Source organism: Cryptomeria japonica, chromosome 2, assembly GCF_030272615.1.
Source record: "Cryptomeria japonica chromosome 2, Sugi_1.0, whole genome shotgun sequence".
NCBI lineage: Eukaryota > Viridiplantae > Streptophyta > Pinopsida > Cupressales > Cupressaceae > Cryptomeria > Cryptomeria japonica.
The window spans coordinates 632,632,650-632,646,098 of NC_081406.1; the positions used below are offsets into that span (position 1 = coordinate 632,632,650).

Here is a 13,449-nt window from a genome sequence, read left to right on the forward strand (position 1 = left end):
AAAAGGGGGATCTAGAACAAAAAAAAATTAGATCTTAATGAGCAGATTATTCAGTCTAGAATCAATGAATAGTCATATAAGGATCAAATCCAGGTTAACATATAGTTACAAGAAGTTCTCCAAAGAGAAGAGATTTATTGGAAGCAAAAGTCTAGGGAAAGCTGGTTGAAAGAGGGAGACAAGGAATACAAAATTCTTTCATTCGACAACTAAGATGAAAAGAACTTCAAATTTTATTGATTATATCAAGTGTAAGTTTGGTAATTTGTTAAAAACTACAAAAGAAATTCAGAAGGAAGCAGTTTCCTTTTTTCCTGATTATTTAAATGCCCAAATGACATGTCAGATGAAATCAAGCTAAAATATGAGGAATTGGTTCATAATATTTCATTGTTAGTTTCAAACCAAGATAACCTTAACCTACTCAAGCCTTTTTCTTTAGAAGAAATAAGGTTAGTTGTCTTTGGCATGAACCTAATAAGGCCCTAGGTTCAGATGGGTTTATAGCTTTGTTTTTCCAAAAATGTTGGTTTTTTTTAGGGATTGATGTTTGGAGGGTGGTTGAGGAATCAAGAAAGAGTGCCTACATTTTGAAGCAATTCAATACCACACACATTGTTCTTATTCCTAAGATGGTTTCTCCTTCCTCATTAACATATTTTAGGGTGATTTCTCTATGTAATACCATTTACAAAATAGTTACAAAGGCAATCTCAATTAGGCTAGCTCGGATTTTCCCAAAAATGATCTCTCAGCAACAAGGTGGGTTTGTTCCGAGGAAGGAAACATCAAAAGGGGCTCTAATTGCTCATGAAATCTCTCATTCTACCTCAACTCATAAGTTGGAATCCATGATAATTAAACTTTATATGATGAAATCCTATGATAGGGTCAATTGACAATTCCTTCACCAAGTTTTACTCAAATTTGGCCTTTCCAAGTTCTAGTGCAAATGGATTTTATCTTGCATCTCTAGTGCTAAATTTTTTGTCATTGTCAATGGATGTTCGACTAGTTTTTTCTCATCCTCCCATGGAGTATGCCAAGGTGACCCTCTTTCCCCTTTTTTATTCATTATTTTTGCTGAAGCACTTGGTACGAAAATTGCAGAGGCTCATTGTCAAGGGCTGTGAAAAAAGGATTCTTCTTCCACAAATTGATATAGTTATTTTACACATCTTATTTGCTGATGACATAATATTATTTGGCAGTGCTTCTGTGAAAGAAGAAAAGGCCACCAAGTCAACTTACTAGATTTGATTTGCGAGGTCTTAGGCCAAAAAAGCAATGCAAACAAATCCAAGGTTTTTATCTTCCATTGCTTTCCTTTGTTAGCTAACATATTGGTGCAGCCATGACCGGTGGATCCTCAAAGAGAACTGACCAGCTCATGCAACAAGAGTAACACAATAGAAGCAAGAATAAAACATTGAAAGATTATATAATCATATCACATTTTAATCTTATAACCTCTGGTAACCAACCGGTTAACATCATACATTCATCATAGAACATCCGGTAATCAACCGGTTATATGCAGGCTAACATGCCAGATACAATCCATCCAGAACTCTAATCATGAATCTAAATCCTCATTCTAATCTCTACCCTACAAATGATTACATAATACCATATATATACCCTTCGAAACATATCCGAGTCAGCCACAAAAGATTACATTTACCAATGCAGGAAAATGAAACCTGTAAATAGGTCGACCCCAATAATGAAAGAAAAAGATTACATTTACCAATGCAGGAAAACGAAACGTGTAAGTAGGCCGACCCCAATAATGAAAGAAATTCCTCTGGAAAAAAACAATTGAGAAATGTGGATCAATAGGAAGGTTGACCAAGGACTTCAGAACATTAAGCAAGACCCAAAATAGATCCACACGCTAAGAAACTGCTCCAGAAAAGAAGAAAACCAACTAGTAAGCCCAAAACTGCTCTGGAACCTAGAAACAGTCAAACCGGAAGCAATATATTGCCAGAAAAGAATCCAAATGGACTGAGAATCTTGAATTAAGCACATAAACAAGCCTAGAAACCAAAAATCTGATCTACAATGAAAAACAAGCCACCACCAGAACATACCGGTAGGAACACAAAAATTGCACACAGAATTGAACAAGAACTAAACTAAAAGGAAATATTTTTGGTTGATGCAAGATTGCTCATAGACCGGGGATGCTCGTGCATCACATATTAACTAGAGTTTTGGGCTTCAAATAGGGTAGCTTGTCCTGCAGTTATCTTGGTATTCCCCTCTTTTCTGGGTTGAACAAGAGATGCTTCTGGTCCAAATGGCCTCTTTAGTTAAAAACAAAATTGATTCTTGGAAGAACACTTGGTTATCTCTAGCTAGTAGAATTCTACTAATCAAAATAGTTCTAACATCAATTTTGAACTACATTATGTTTGTCCTCCCTATGCCAAAAAAAGTCAAGGCTGATCTGGAACCCCATTCGAAGAAATTCCTTTGGAAAGGAAATAGCAAGAGTAAAATTCACCTAATGACTTGGGATAAGGTTTGTTCTTCAAAGTACAATGGGGGGTTGGTATTCACAATTTTGATAAGAGAAATATTTCTTTGGGGGCCAAATTAGTTTGGAAGCTATATGCTCATAGTGGTTCTATTTGGGCATCAATTAACAAAGAAAAATACCTTGACTCGGTAGAGCCGGAAATAATTTTCATCATTTTAGACCCTCCACCAGGACCCCAAATATGGTCTAATCTGATTAAATATGGAGATTTACTTCTCCTTGATTTGACATGGTTGGTGCATGATAGAAACTCAACTAGATTCTAGGAGGATTTATGGAACGACTTTCGTCCTTTGGATCAATTGCAGGGACTTGACTCTATAAAGAACACATTACAATCTAATTGGGGTTGTAAAGTAAGTGACTATTTTTAGGTGTCTTGTGTAAATGCATTTTGGCAGTCAAATGGAAGGAATTTTCCATGATTGACTCTCCTAATAATCTATATCTCTCTTTGTCTTTAGAATTGAAGAAGAGAGTGATGTATTTCAAAGATCAAAAGGAGAAACTCACTTGGTTGCCTTTGTACGTTAGGAAATAGGAAAATCATCAAAGCAATATCAAAACTAATTTAGCCTAATCACAAAAAGCTAGAATGCAATGAATCTATCCTAAGCACACTCAATAGAGACATGAAATCAAAACATTCAAAATTAAAGACATATGCAAACCATATGCAGATCTGAATGCTTCCTTCATGCGGCTCCATTGTTCTTCTTTCCTCTTCAAATAGTTTGGTTGTGGATCTCACCTACAAGTGCACATACATGATTGAAAGCAAGTAGGTAAGAAAATTGCTCAAAAGTACTCGAAGCGTGATTGTTTAGAAATTCGATAATCTGATTAGGGGATTTGATTGAAGAAATTCATCCAATTTATAGAAGAATTGGAGAGATGACAAGATTAGCATGATTGTGATTCGAATGGAAATTCAAATCAAGATTAGCAAAATTATGACATGTCTATGACAAATTGCTATGCAAGGGTTTATGACAATTTATGACAAATTCTATGTCAAGAATTTATGACAATTTATGACAAATTTCTATGCAAGGATTGATTGATTGTCAATTATGACAAATTATGACAAATTTCTATGTCATTTCCATGAATTTAGGAGAGAAATAGGAGGAATTTGAAATTAGGAAATTAGAAAATTAAGAAAACTGAAATTGATGAAAATTAGGAATTTGAAATTAGGAAAATTTGATGGAAATTAGAAATTAAGTAAATTAATTAATAATTTGTCATTTATTAATTAATTCACAAAGAGGAATAATTAGCCAATTAAATGAACATTTAATTGTAATGAGAAGACTTAGGATAAATAAACAATTTATTAATCCTAAAGGAAGAAATGACACACACAAGGTTAAATGATTAAATCATGAAACCCTAGAAGATGAATTAGGTCTTGATGAAAGATAATTGACTCGATCATGATTTGATTTTAAGATTGACAAATGACCAATGTGATAAATGATTTGATTGAGAAAATGCGCCAATTGACGAGGAACAATGACAAATTGATCCAAATTGACATAATTGAGACAGACAATGATCGATGACAAATCGATTGCAAAATGACAAAATTGACAAGAGGACAAGGATTGATGATAAATTGATCCAAAATGACAAGATTGAAAATGACCACGATCAATGACGAATTGATCGCAAAATGACAAGATCGAACATGACAACGACCGATGACAAATCGATCGCAAAATGACAAGATTGAAAATGACCACGATCATGACGAATTGATCGCAAAATGACAAGATTAATAAGAGGACAAAACCCTAATTAGGATTAACGATGTCCAACATGATAACAAATTAGCACGCACATTGATGCGATAGGATAAAATCGATCAAAATCATGATTGGATAGTGTTGTCGACAAGACCAAATTTGAAAGCGAGATAGAATGAAGAATGTAGAAGAATGACTCGATGCTCACAAATGATAAAAACCAAGTACGAATCATAGGAGAAATGGTAATGCGGCGCAAAAACCTAAAATGAGGCAATGCGCAAATGTTAAAGTATGACTCCGCAAGCGTTGACCATTTTTATGTGTCTACAGCCTTTAAATAATGGTTTGTATTTAGTCAAACAAGGTTATAATGTGCTTTCAAAAAAACATAGTCCGGACTTTTCTAGAGTCTTCTTTTTGTTGGTCTGGGGCTGGGTTCAGAAAGTGGGTTCATTTGCCTGGCTAGCTTTGAGGGGTAGAATTTTGACTAGTAGTAGACTATCTACCATTGGTATTGCCCCTCTTTTCAATTGTGCACTCTATGATGGTACTATAGAGACCACAAATCATCTTCTCCTTAACTACAATTTTGCACAAAGCTATTGGAAATGGTGTAAAAAAAACTAAATTGGGAGGCTCCTCTTCACTGCAATCTCTATAGTGTTTTTGAGTCCTGGCCTAAACTATATGGTGACTCTTTTTTTTGTCATATGGGAGGTGGCTCCAACTATCATTATATGCAACATTTGGTGGGAAAGAAGCAAGCATATCTTCCAAAAGAAGTCTGTTCGTTGGAACTATTATACAAAAGATTGAAATAACTATTTTAGAGATGGTGAATGCATACACAACTAGTCACAAAAATCTTAATTCCTTGTTCACATCCTGGGATAATATTGTTGTTAGGTATTGGAAACATATGAAACTTCCTTTTAAAGTTAGTCTCATGAATAATTCATCCAAAAAGATTAATAGGAAAGAGATTAGATGGAGAGTGCCACAACCTAACTTCTCCAAGCTTAACTTTGATGGTGTCTCGAAGGGGAATTCGGGGAGGTCTGGTATCGATTGCATTATCAAAGACCATTCAGGTAGTCTTAATGTTGCTTGTTGGACAATAATTCTTGATGGGTCTAATAACATTGTTGAAGCCCAAGCTCTTTTATTTGGAGTGAGATTGGCAGTCACGAATCACATCCTCGATCTTATAATCGAGGGGATCTCTATGAATATTATCCTTTCATTTAATGGCTTTCATGCCCAAAATCGGAAAATAAACTACATTATCCAAGAAATCAGATCTCTTATCCAACATATCCCAAACTTCCAAGTTATGCATTGTTTTAGAGAGGCTAATCAAGTTGTAGATTTTCTTGCCAATCAGGGCTGTGGCATTCAGGATGGAGATACAAAATAGATCGAATAATATGAAATACCTTTTTCCTAATCTTGTTTTTTGGTTATGCTGGTCCAGTTCTCATTCTTTGAGGGTCATTTTTTCACAAAGTATATTCTTCTTTGGATTTGTGTTTTGATGATGTGTCTGACATCATTTCTATTGATCTCGCCCTCATGTAAGTTTCTCTATGTTGGGACAGTTGGCAATCTTCTAATTTATTCTCTACAACCAAGTTGCTACTTGCTCATGTCGCCTCTGCTATATTTCATGTCCACGGGTGCGTTCGGACGGATGCCTCAGTCGAAGGTCTATACTTCAAAAGAATATTTGCAGCTCTCTTGTGCTCCTTTATTTCCAAATTAATGTTGGTTGCTACTCTTTTCTTCATTCCCCCTTCACATGTGCAAAGACATGTTAAAATGACCTTCATTGGGATGTGGCTTCACCAGTTAGTTTTGGCTTCAGTTTTCACTTGCACGGCCTTCAAAATTCAACTCAGGGGAAAATTTCTTTACATGTGTTTTGGTGGGAACAGCCTCGTCTTCTCGTTATTGTCTTCCTTTGTCGTTCCATGTGTAAGCATCCAGCATGCTCTCACCTCTTTGCTTGGACCGAATTGGCTCTTTGCAAACCCAAATCTTCTTCTTGCTGATGTCACTACCTAGTTCGCAATTGTCTGTCGAGCTCACTAAATTTCTGGTTGGTGCATTCATCCACCCATCTCTGTACACTTGGGATGGGTCGATTGCGGATTTACAAAGGTATGACCTTTCTATGGGATCTTTCATAGATTGGGGGTTTCATTAATATGGATGAAATTATGGTTGGTTGTGTGTCCCATTCAGTGTTTGCTTCCATTAGAAATGGCTTTTTTGTTTCATTCTCCAGCGCCCTTCTTGTCTTGGTTGATTTTTATCATGCAACTATTCCAGAACCCTTGTTCTCTTCAGCATTGACAAAAGTTATTGTGATTTGGGAATTATATCATCATGCAGTGGTTGATCCTCACGGATTTCAGTCATCATTTCGTATTCTTAACGACTTAGCTTCTATTAAAGGCAGCTCCAATGGTAGTTAACTGCAATTCGAGCTCTGTTTATTAATTTGTTTGGCTTGGGTGGTCCCTTGACTTTGTTTGATGTCTTTTCGGATGCATTGGCAAACTGTCACAACTGTATTTTGGCTCTCCTCAATTCTAAAGTACATGGTCTCATCTGATTATGAGGAGTTTTGTGATACTTTGGTGGTCTACTCGGGGTTTATGCTTCGATGTGGTCCTCTGGTGGTTCTTTTTTTTCCATCTCTATCTAGAATTTATGCTGTAATATTCTTTGTCTTTTCCCCCCATATGTAATATGATGCTGATCGACTGGAGGTGGTATCTAGTGTAATGGTCATCTCTCAATATTGCGGACATGTTTGGTAGTATTTAAATTCCTAGTGTGGAATCTTATATTTGGCCCTGGTCTAGTTTGAAGATGACCTTGTCTTCCTTGTATAAATTTATCTATATTGTACTTGTATTATTTATTATATATCTATTATAGGCTTCGGCCTCTTTCTATAAAAAAATAAAAAAAATAATGGAAACCTAATATCATTAAATAAATATTAATTAAACACTATATTTTAATATTCTACATCTACAACTTAAGTAAATATTCTACTTAGGTGAAGGGTACCAGCAATCATTATAGCTAACTTCGCGCACCCTAAGCTCGTAAAACAGTACATTGGATTTTGATTTTTTTTTTTATTGTCTCTGTATCCAACTTAAGTGCTTATAGCTATTGTTTTGGCTTCTAGGTAGTTACGACAGACGCTATGGGATTCATTATCCACAAGGGTCAAAAAGTGGTCATTTTAAGTTGACATGCCATGTTCATATTCCCTATTGTCTCCTTAACTGTTTGCTTTGACCACCACAAAATTTGCACAATTGATCCAACACTTATGTATAGATGCCTCAATAATCATGCGTTACTAAAACCAATAAAGTTGCACAATTGATCTAATTACTAACTTTTTTCGCCAATGGGTAGCTATTGGCCCACTAGATGATTTTTTAGTGGACTTTTAATTAGTGAAATCCAATGAATGACAATTGGAACATGGACACTAAGTAGACCCCTTCCCCTACTCTTAATAACTAAATCACCATTTCTCATACATATTGCAACAACTAAAAATAGTATTTCTCAACGCTCTCATCCTAACGATAGATCATAGAATGTGATCCAAAAAGTTGATGCAAATAAATGCTACACAATTGCATCCAAAAACACAATACAATTTTTAAATCTTTCTCAAATATTTTGCAACAATGACAACTAACTACTAGGACCCTAAAATACTACAATTAACTTGGGATGCCCTCTTCACCCTTGCAGATAATCTAAAAAACTAACCTTATCTATTTGGAGTGGTTGGCTGCTTTCCAACTACTCTTGCACCCAGATTTTTAGGTTAGTGGAGTCGAGGTGATTTAGATTCAGCAGCATTAGTTTAATGGCCAAGAAGTTGTCGTATACTCCATGGACATCCAGTGAAGGCAGGATGACGTAGAATAAACATTTCCCACTTTAGTCTTGAGCTTTTCCCTTGGACAAAGTGCCACCATGGAATTCGAACTCCACAGGTCCCCACAAGCAGGCATCCATCACTGTTAAACAGTGGCACGAAGAATCTGGAAGCCCAGAGATCGAATCATGGCCGTCGATAATCTGGCAGCTGTGACCTGGACCTGCACAATACGACGCAGACCATCGGTTGGCCGGTGGCTTTCCAGGCCCGTGCTGTTTTGCCACACCTCCCTGCTTATTTATAACTACTCTACCGCCCTTTTCTTCCCACTCACTGCTCACTAAAGTTCCGGGTACTCTGTCTTTTGACGGACAATTCAAGTGCAGGGGCAAGCCCAAGAGAGTCCACTACAGTTCCATAGGCTATTCTCTGTCCCATAAGCTATTCTTGGTTTTGTGGACGGTAAAATTCGTTTGTTTCTTTCTTTCTTCCAGTTTCGAATATTGTCTGAATATTGTCTTCAATCCAAGTGCAGGGGCAAGCTCAAGAGAGTCCACCACAGTCTCGGATACTCTGTTTTTTGATGGGCAATCCAAGTGTAGTGGCAAGCCCAAGAGAGTCCACTACAGTTTCATAGGCTATTCTCTGTCTCATAGGTTTTTCTTGATCTCATGGACGTTAAAATTCGTTTCTTTCCTTCTCTCAGTTTCAGATACTTTATTTTTTGACGGGCAATCCAAGTACAGGGGCAAGCCCAAGAGAGTCCACCACAGTTCCGGGTACTCTGTTCCGGGTACTCTGTCTTTTGACGGGCAATCGAAGTGCAGGGGCAAGCTCAAGAGAGTCCACTACACTTCCGGGTACTCTGTCTTTTGACGGGCAATCGAAGTGCAGGGGAAAGCTCAAGAGAGTCCACTACACTTCCGGGTACTCTGTCTTTTGACGGGTAATCGAAGTGCAGGGGCAAGAGAGAAAGAGATAGAGATTCGAATGGTCATGGCGCCTGTGAGATCCTCGTCTGTTTCATCCCCTCCATATCAGTTGCTCTTCATTCTAGTGATCGTGGTGCTTTTTCTAACTGGGTCATGGTACATGAGTTATGAATCTGTGTTCGAGGAGGTTATGGAGCAGGTGAAGCTTGTTTTAATGTTGTCTCCTCTGCTGCTTCTGATAATGGTGCACTGGCTTTCTGTCGTTGAAAAGCCCTACATTCCATTGCCTCCCTCAGAGCCCAATGCCATACACAGGGCCGGGAGCTCACCTTGGGGTATGGGATTGCTTGTTCTCCTGCTTCTGCTTATGATTTCTTACCAGTCCACCTTCCATGAATACTGGTTTCCATTGTGGAGCTGAGCTTACATCGTTGCACTCTAAAGATGAGACTTTTTCTTTCTTTCTGTAAATTCTTCATTTGTATGAAATTTTTGGACTCTTTTTTGTTGGATGGCTTAAATCACACACATTAAGCTTTGATTTCTAAGATTTAAAAATGTTAAACACACAGAATTCACTGATATTCTTTAAACTTGCTCAGTATGTGTGGCTTAAGATCTTTCTTGCGCTTTGTGAGTGTCGTTTTTTGAATATAATTGTTTATCAAATGAATGGAATTTCAGTTTTCAGTGTTTTTAAAATTTCTTTTGTATACCAACCTTGTAAGGAAATGGCAAAGAAGTTTCTGGGTTTGTATTTTTATTGTTTTTTTTCCCAGATCCTGCATTTCCTACTCGTTCTTGCATGTAATGGATTTATGTTTCTTCCATGGTCGTACGTTCTAGTGATGTTAGAGATTGCTTCCTCTTCGTGCTTTGACGTGGGAAAACCAAGGGTGATGCATTCTATTGCAACCAAACAGAAAAACAAGAAAAAAGCATCTAGTGGAATATCGAGAAAAGAGGAAATTTAGGCTAAATGATGGCAAAGGAGTTTCTGGGTTTGTCTTTTTTTTCATTTTTTCCCAGATCCTGCTTTTCTAGGAGTGCATTTCATGCTGGTTCTTGCATGTAAATGGATTTATGTTTCACTGATGTTAGAGGTTGCTTTCTCTGCGTACTTTGATGTGGGAAAACAAAGAGAAAAACAGCAAAAAAACATCTAGTGGAATGTTGAGAAACGAGGAAGCTTTGTGCAATGAATGTTTCAATGATGTTAGAGGTTGCTTCCTCTGCGTGCTTTGATGTGGGAAAACAAAGAGAAAAACAGGAAAAAAACATCTAGTGGAATGTTGAGAAACTAGGAAGCTTTGTGCAATGATCCATTTTCTTGATTTGTACAGTGTTTTTGGATTATGATACTTTTACTAATTTAATGAAAGCATAATAGAAGAATAGATCTAATTTTTAATGATTTATTTGTGAAGGTGATGGTCTTGTAAATACTTAATTTTTCTTGAATTTTTTTTCAAATATAAGAATGGAATTTTTTTTGTAAAGTCATATGGTATTTTTGTCATTACGGAGTTGTTATTTATTTTAAATTATCTTTTTTTCATGACTAAAAATTTGTATGGAAACACTTCAACTATTCAAATTTAAGTAGTGGCATGGAGATACAAAGTAATTTTAAAAATAAAAAAAGTCTTTGTAGGTGAATTAAGAGTTTGAAGTTGTGATATGAGGTTCTATATAGTAATGAAGATTGTAGGATGAGTCATTTGTAGATGTAGATCTTTAAGTGGTCATTTAGAAATGTTAATAGAAACTCGCATTAACATGACTCCGATAATCATGCATTGACTGGTAGAACTTTCACACATCCACTTAAGTAACACTTATACAACCATGTAAAAGACTAATAAATGAAGGTCCCTCATTTATTACATGAAAAAAGTATATATGAAATGCTCTTATTGGAAGTTTAAAATGTCACCAAGTTATGTTTAAGTATATATTTTTTACATGCATTAAATAGATGTCATTATAACACTTCAAGGTTGATGTTTACCCTATACACCAAACTCACAAGATCATTTCTTTGCTATCTTCCTTCTCTTGTGACCAAAAAACCCTCTCTTTCATTGCCTTCACAATGTCTTCCATGTAGGGGCAATTTATCTATTGCTTCCAATGTTTTTTATCAACACTTTAAATCACATATGTGATCTCCTCCATCACAAATGTGAAACATTTTTCATGTTTGTCACTCACAAATAGACTATCTTTTAGGTAATGACCTCATTTGATTGCAATTAGATATGTACACTTATTTTTGCTCGTATTGCTCTTTTTTTGGTTTATATTATTTTGATCCTCCAAATTCGCACAATTGTTTCCATGGTTCCCATAATGTCCTTTGCCATCACTTGAATCACATTTAGAGAGGCTTTATTTCTATTGAGGGTTATAAGATTATATAAATGCTGAGAGATTTATGTTGAGGAATTTATAGTTTTATACAATTTTGGACGCCAATGTAGAGCTACATGTATATGTGTGTAGCTCAAACTATGCATAGCTCTACATATATCATACAAAATTCTCCATGTTGTCATATTACAACTCTAATAATTGACTATATGAATAAATATGTATATATATGTATTTATATTAAATTATACACACACACACACACACACACACACACACACACACACACACACACACACACACACACACACATATATATTTGGATACACATAAGTGTTTGAGCATATAAAATTGAAAATAAACTATTTAATTGTGTTTAAGTACGATAACTACATCATATACACTACTGAAAAGAAAAGAAAATATTTAATGATATATCAAATTCACATTTTTTGTATGTTTATATATTTCTACATAGTTTACCTATAACAAAATAAAAATTTCCTGATTCTTGAACTATGGATGTGAAAAAAAAAAATTTACACTTTTAACTATTAATAGATTATATCTTTATAAATATTTGTCTACTTACATACACTTCTATACAAGTTAATATGCATATATATATAATATAACTTTAACAAATCATAGATTATATTTTTCTACAATAATCACTCCCCTGTCGTCAAGTGTGAAGGTCTCACTTGGCCTCATGTCCTTGTACATAAAAGTGTCATATAAAAGCCAAATTCACATTCTTATTTATACAATTGTTAAGGTTTCCTCTTATATGTGCATATGTATGTCTATACACAACTATCATAGTTTTGAATTGTGTATAGCTATAAGGGTTTCTATTACATGCAAGTATGTATATGTGTATATATAGTTTTCTAGACACATATATAGAGTTGTTTATGCATGTATACAATGATTTATGTTTTTATATACAACTTTATATATATGTGAATGGGTAATTGCAAGAAATTGGGTCCACTTTTTGGTCAAAGCATGAAAGTTTTTTTTAATTGAAAATCAAATCTTGTTGTAGTTGGACTTAAAATTTGAAGCATTTACACATTAAAATATTTTAAAAGTCCATTAATATGAAATGTCATATTTTGAGTCTTGTTTTCAAATATGTAATTTACTCTAATCAAGAGATTATACAAATTAATTTTGTATATGATAGTACAAAAACTACTTTTTAAAAGTCATTTTTTAGGACCATACCATGCTCATGTACAACTAGAATTATTTGACCTAAATAAAAGTATTTTATAATTCTTTTCGAAAAAATGTTTGTATTATACTAAATATTGAAGAAGATTTTTTTATTAAAAAAATATTTTATTATTATTTTTTTTGCCTTGATTGTTATTTTTGAAAACCCCTTATTTACATCAAGCATAATTTGAGATAAACTAATCATTTTTCATTGTATAAATAATTGCGCATAGATTGATGACATGTTTTTTTAAAAGAATTAAAAAAAAAAATACAAATAACTATCATTTCAAATTTATGAACCAGTTTCCTTATAAATTAATTAAAAAAAAAAAAAATCAATAAAAAAACAACATATTTGAAAACTAGGCATCATCATCTATAATGAGTTTTAATTTTGTAAAAAAGAAAATGAAAAAAATCATCCATATTGCCAAAATCACTTTTTTCTCTCCTTATTGACATGACCTTGTACTTGTAGCTCCAAGGCTAAGGGTTGAGATACCATGCCTTTCTCAAGCCTAAAATAAAACTAAAAGGGTGGGTCAACATTTCAATTATTTGGAAAAGGTTCCCGCTTTAAAACAGATTCTATTTTTAAAGTGGGTGCCTACTCCAAAAATAAAAGAGGTACGCATTTTAAAATAGGTACCCATTTCTAATATATTTGTTATTTTTCATTTTAATTAAAAT

The 13,449-nt window shown here is 34.7% G+C and overlaps 1 long non-coding RNA gene across 1 annotated transcript; it reads left to right on the forward strand.

Moving 5' to 3' along the window:
* Positions 1–8,203: 8,203 nt before the first annotated feature.
* LOC131057456 (uncharacterized) lies at positions 8,204–9,668 on the forward strand. The gene is made up of 2 exons (XR_009108981.2): positions 8,204–8,686; positions 8,760–9,668. It is a non-coding gene; the product is annotated as an uncharacterized LOC131057456 (long non-coding RNA).
* The last annotated feature ends 3,781 nt before the right edge of the window (positions 9,669–13,449 follow it).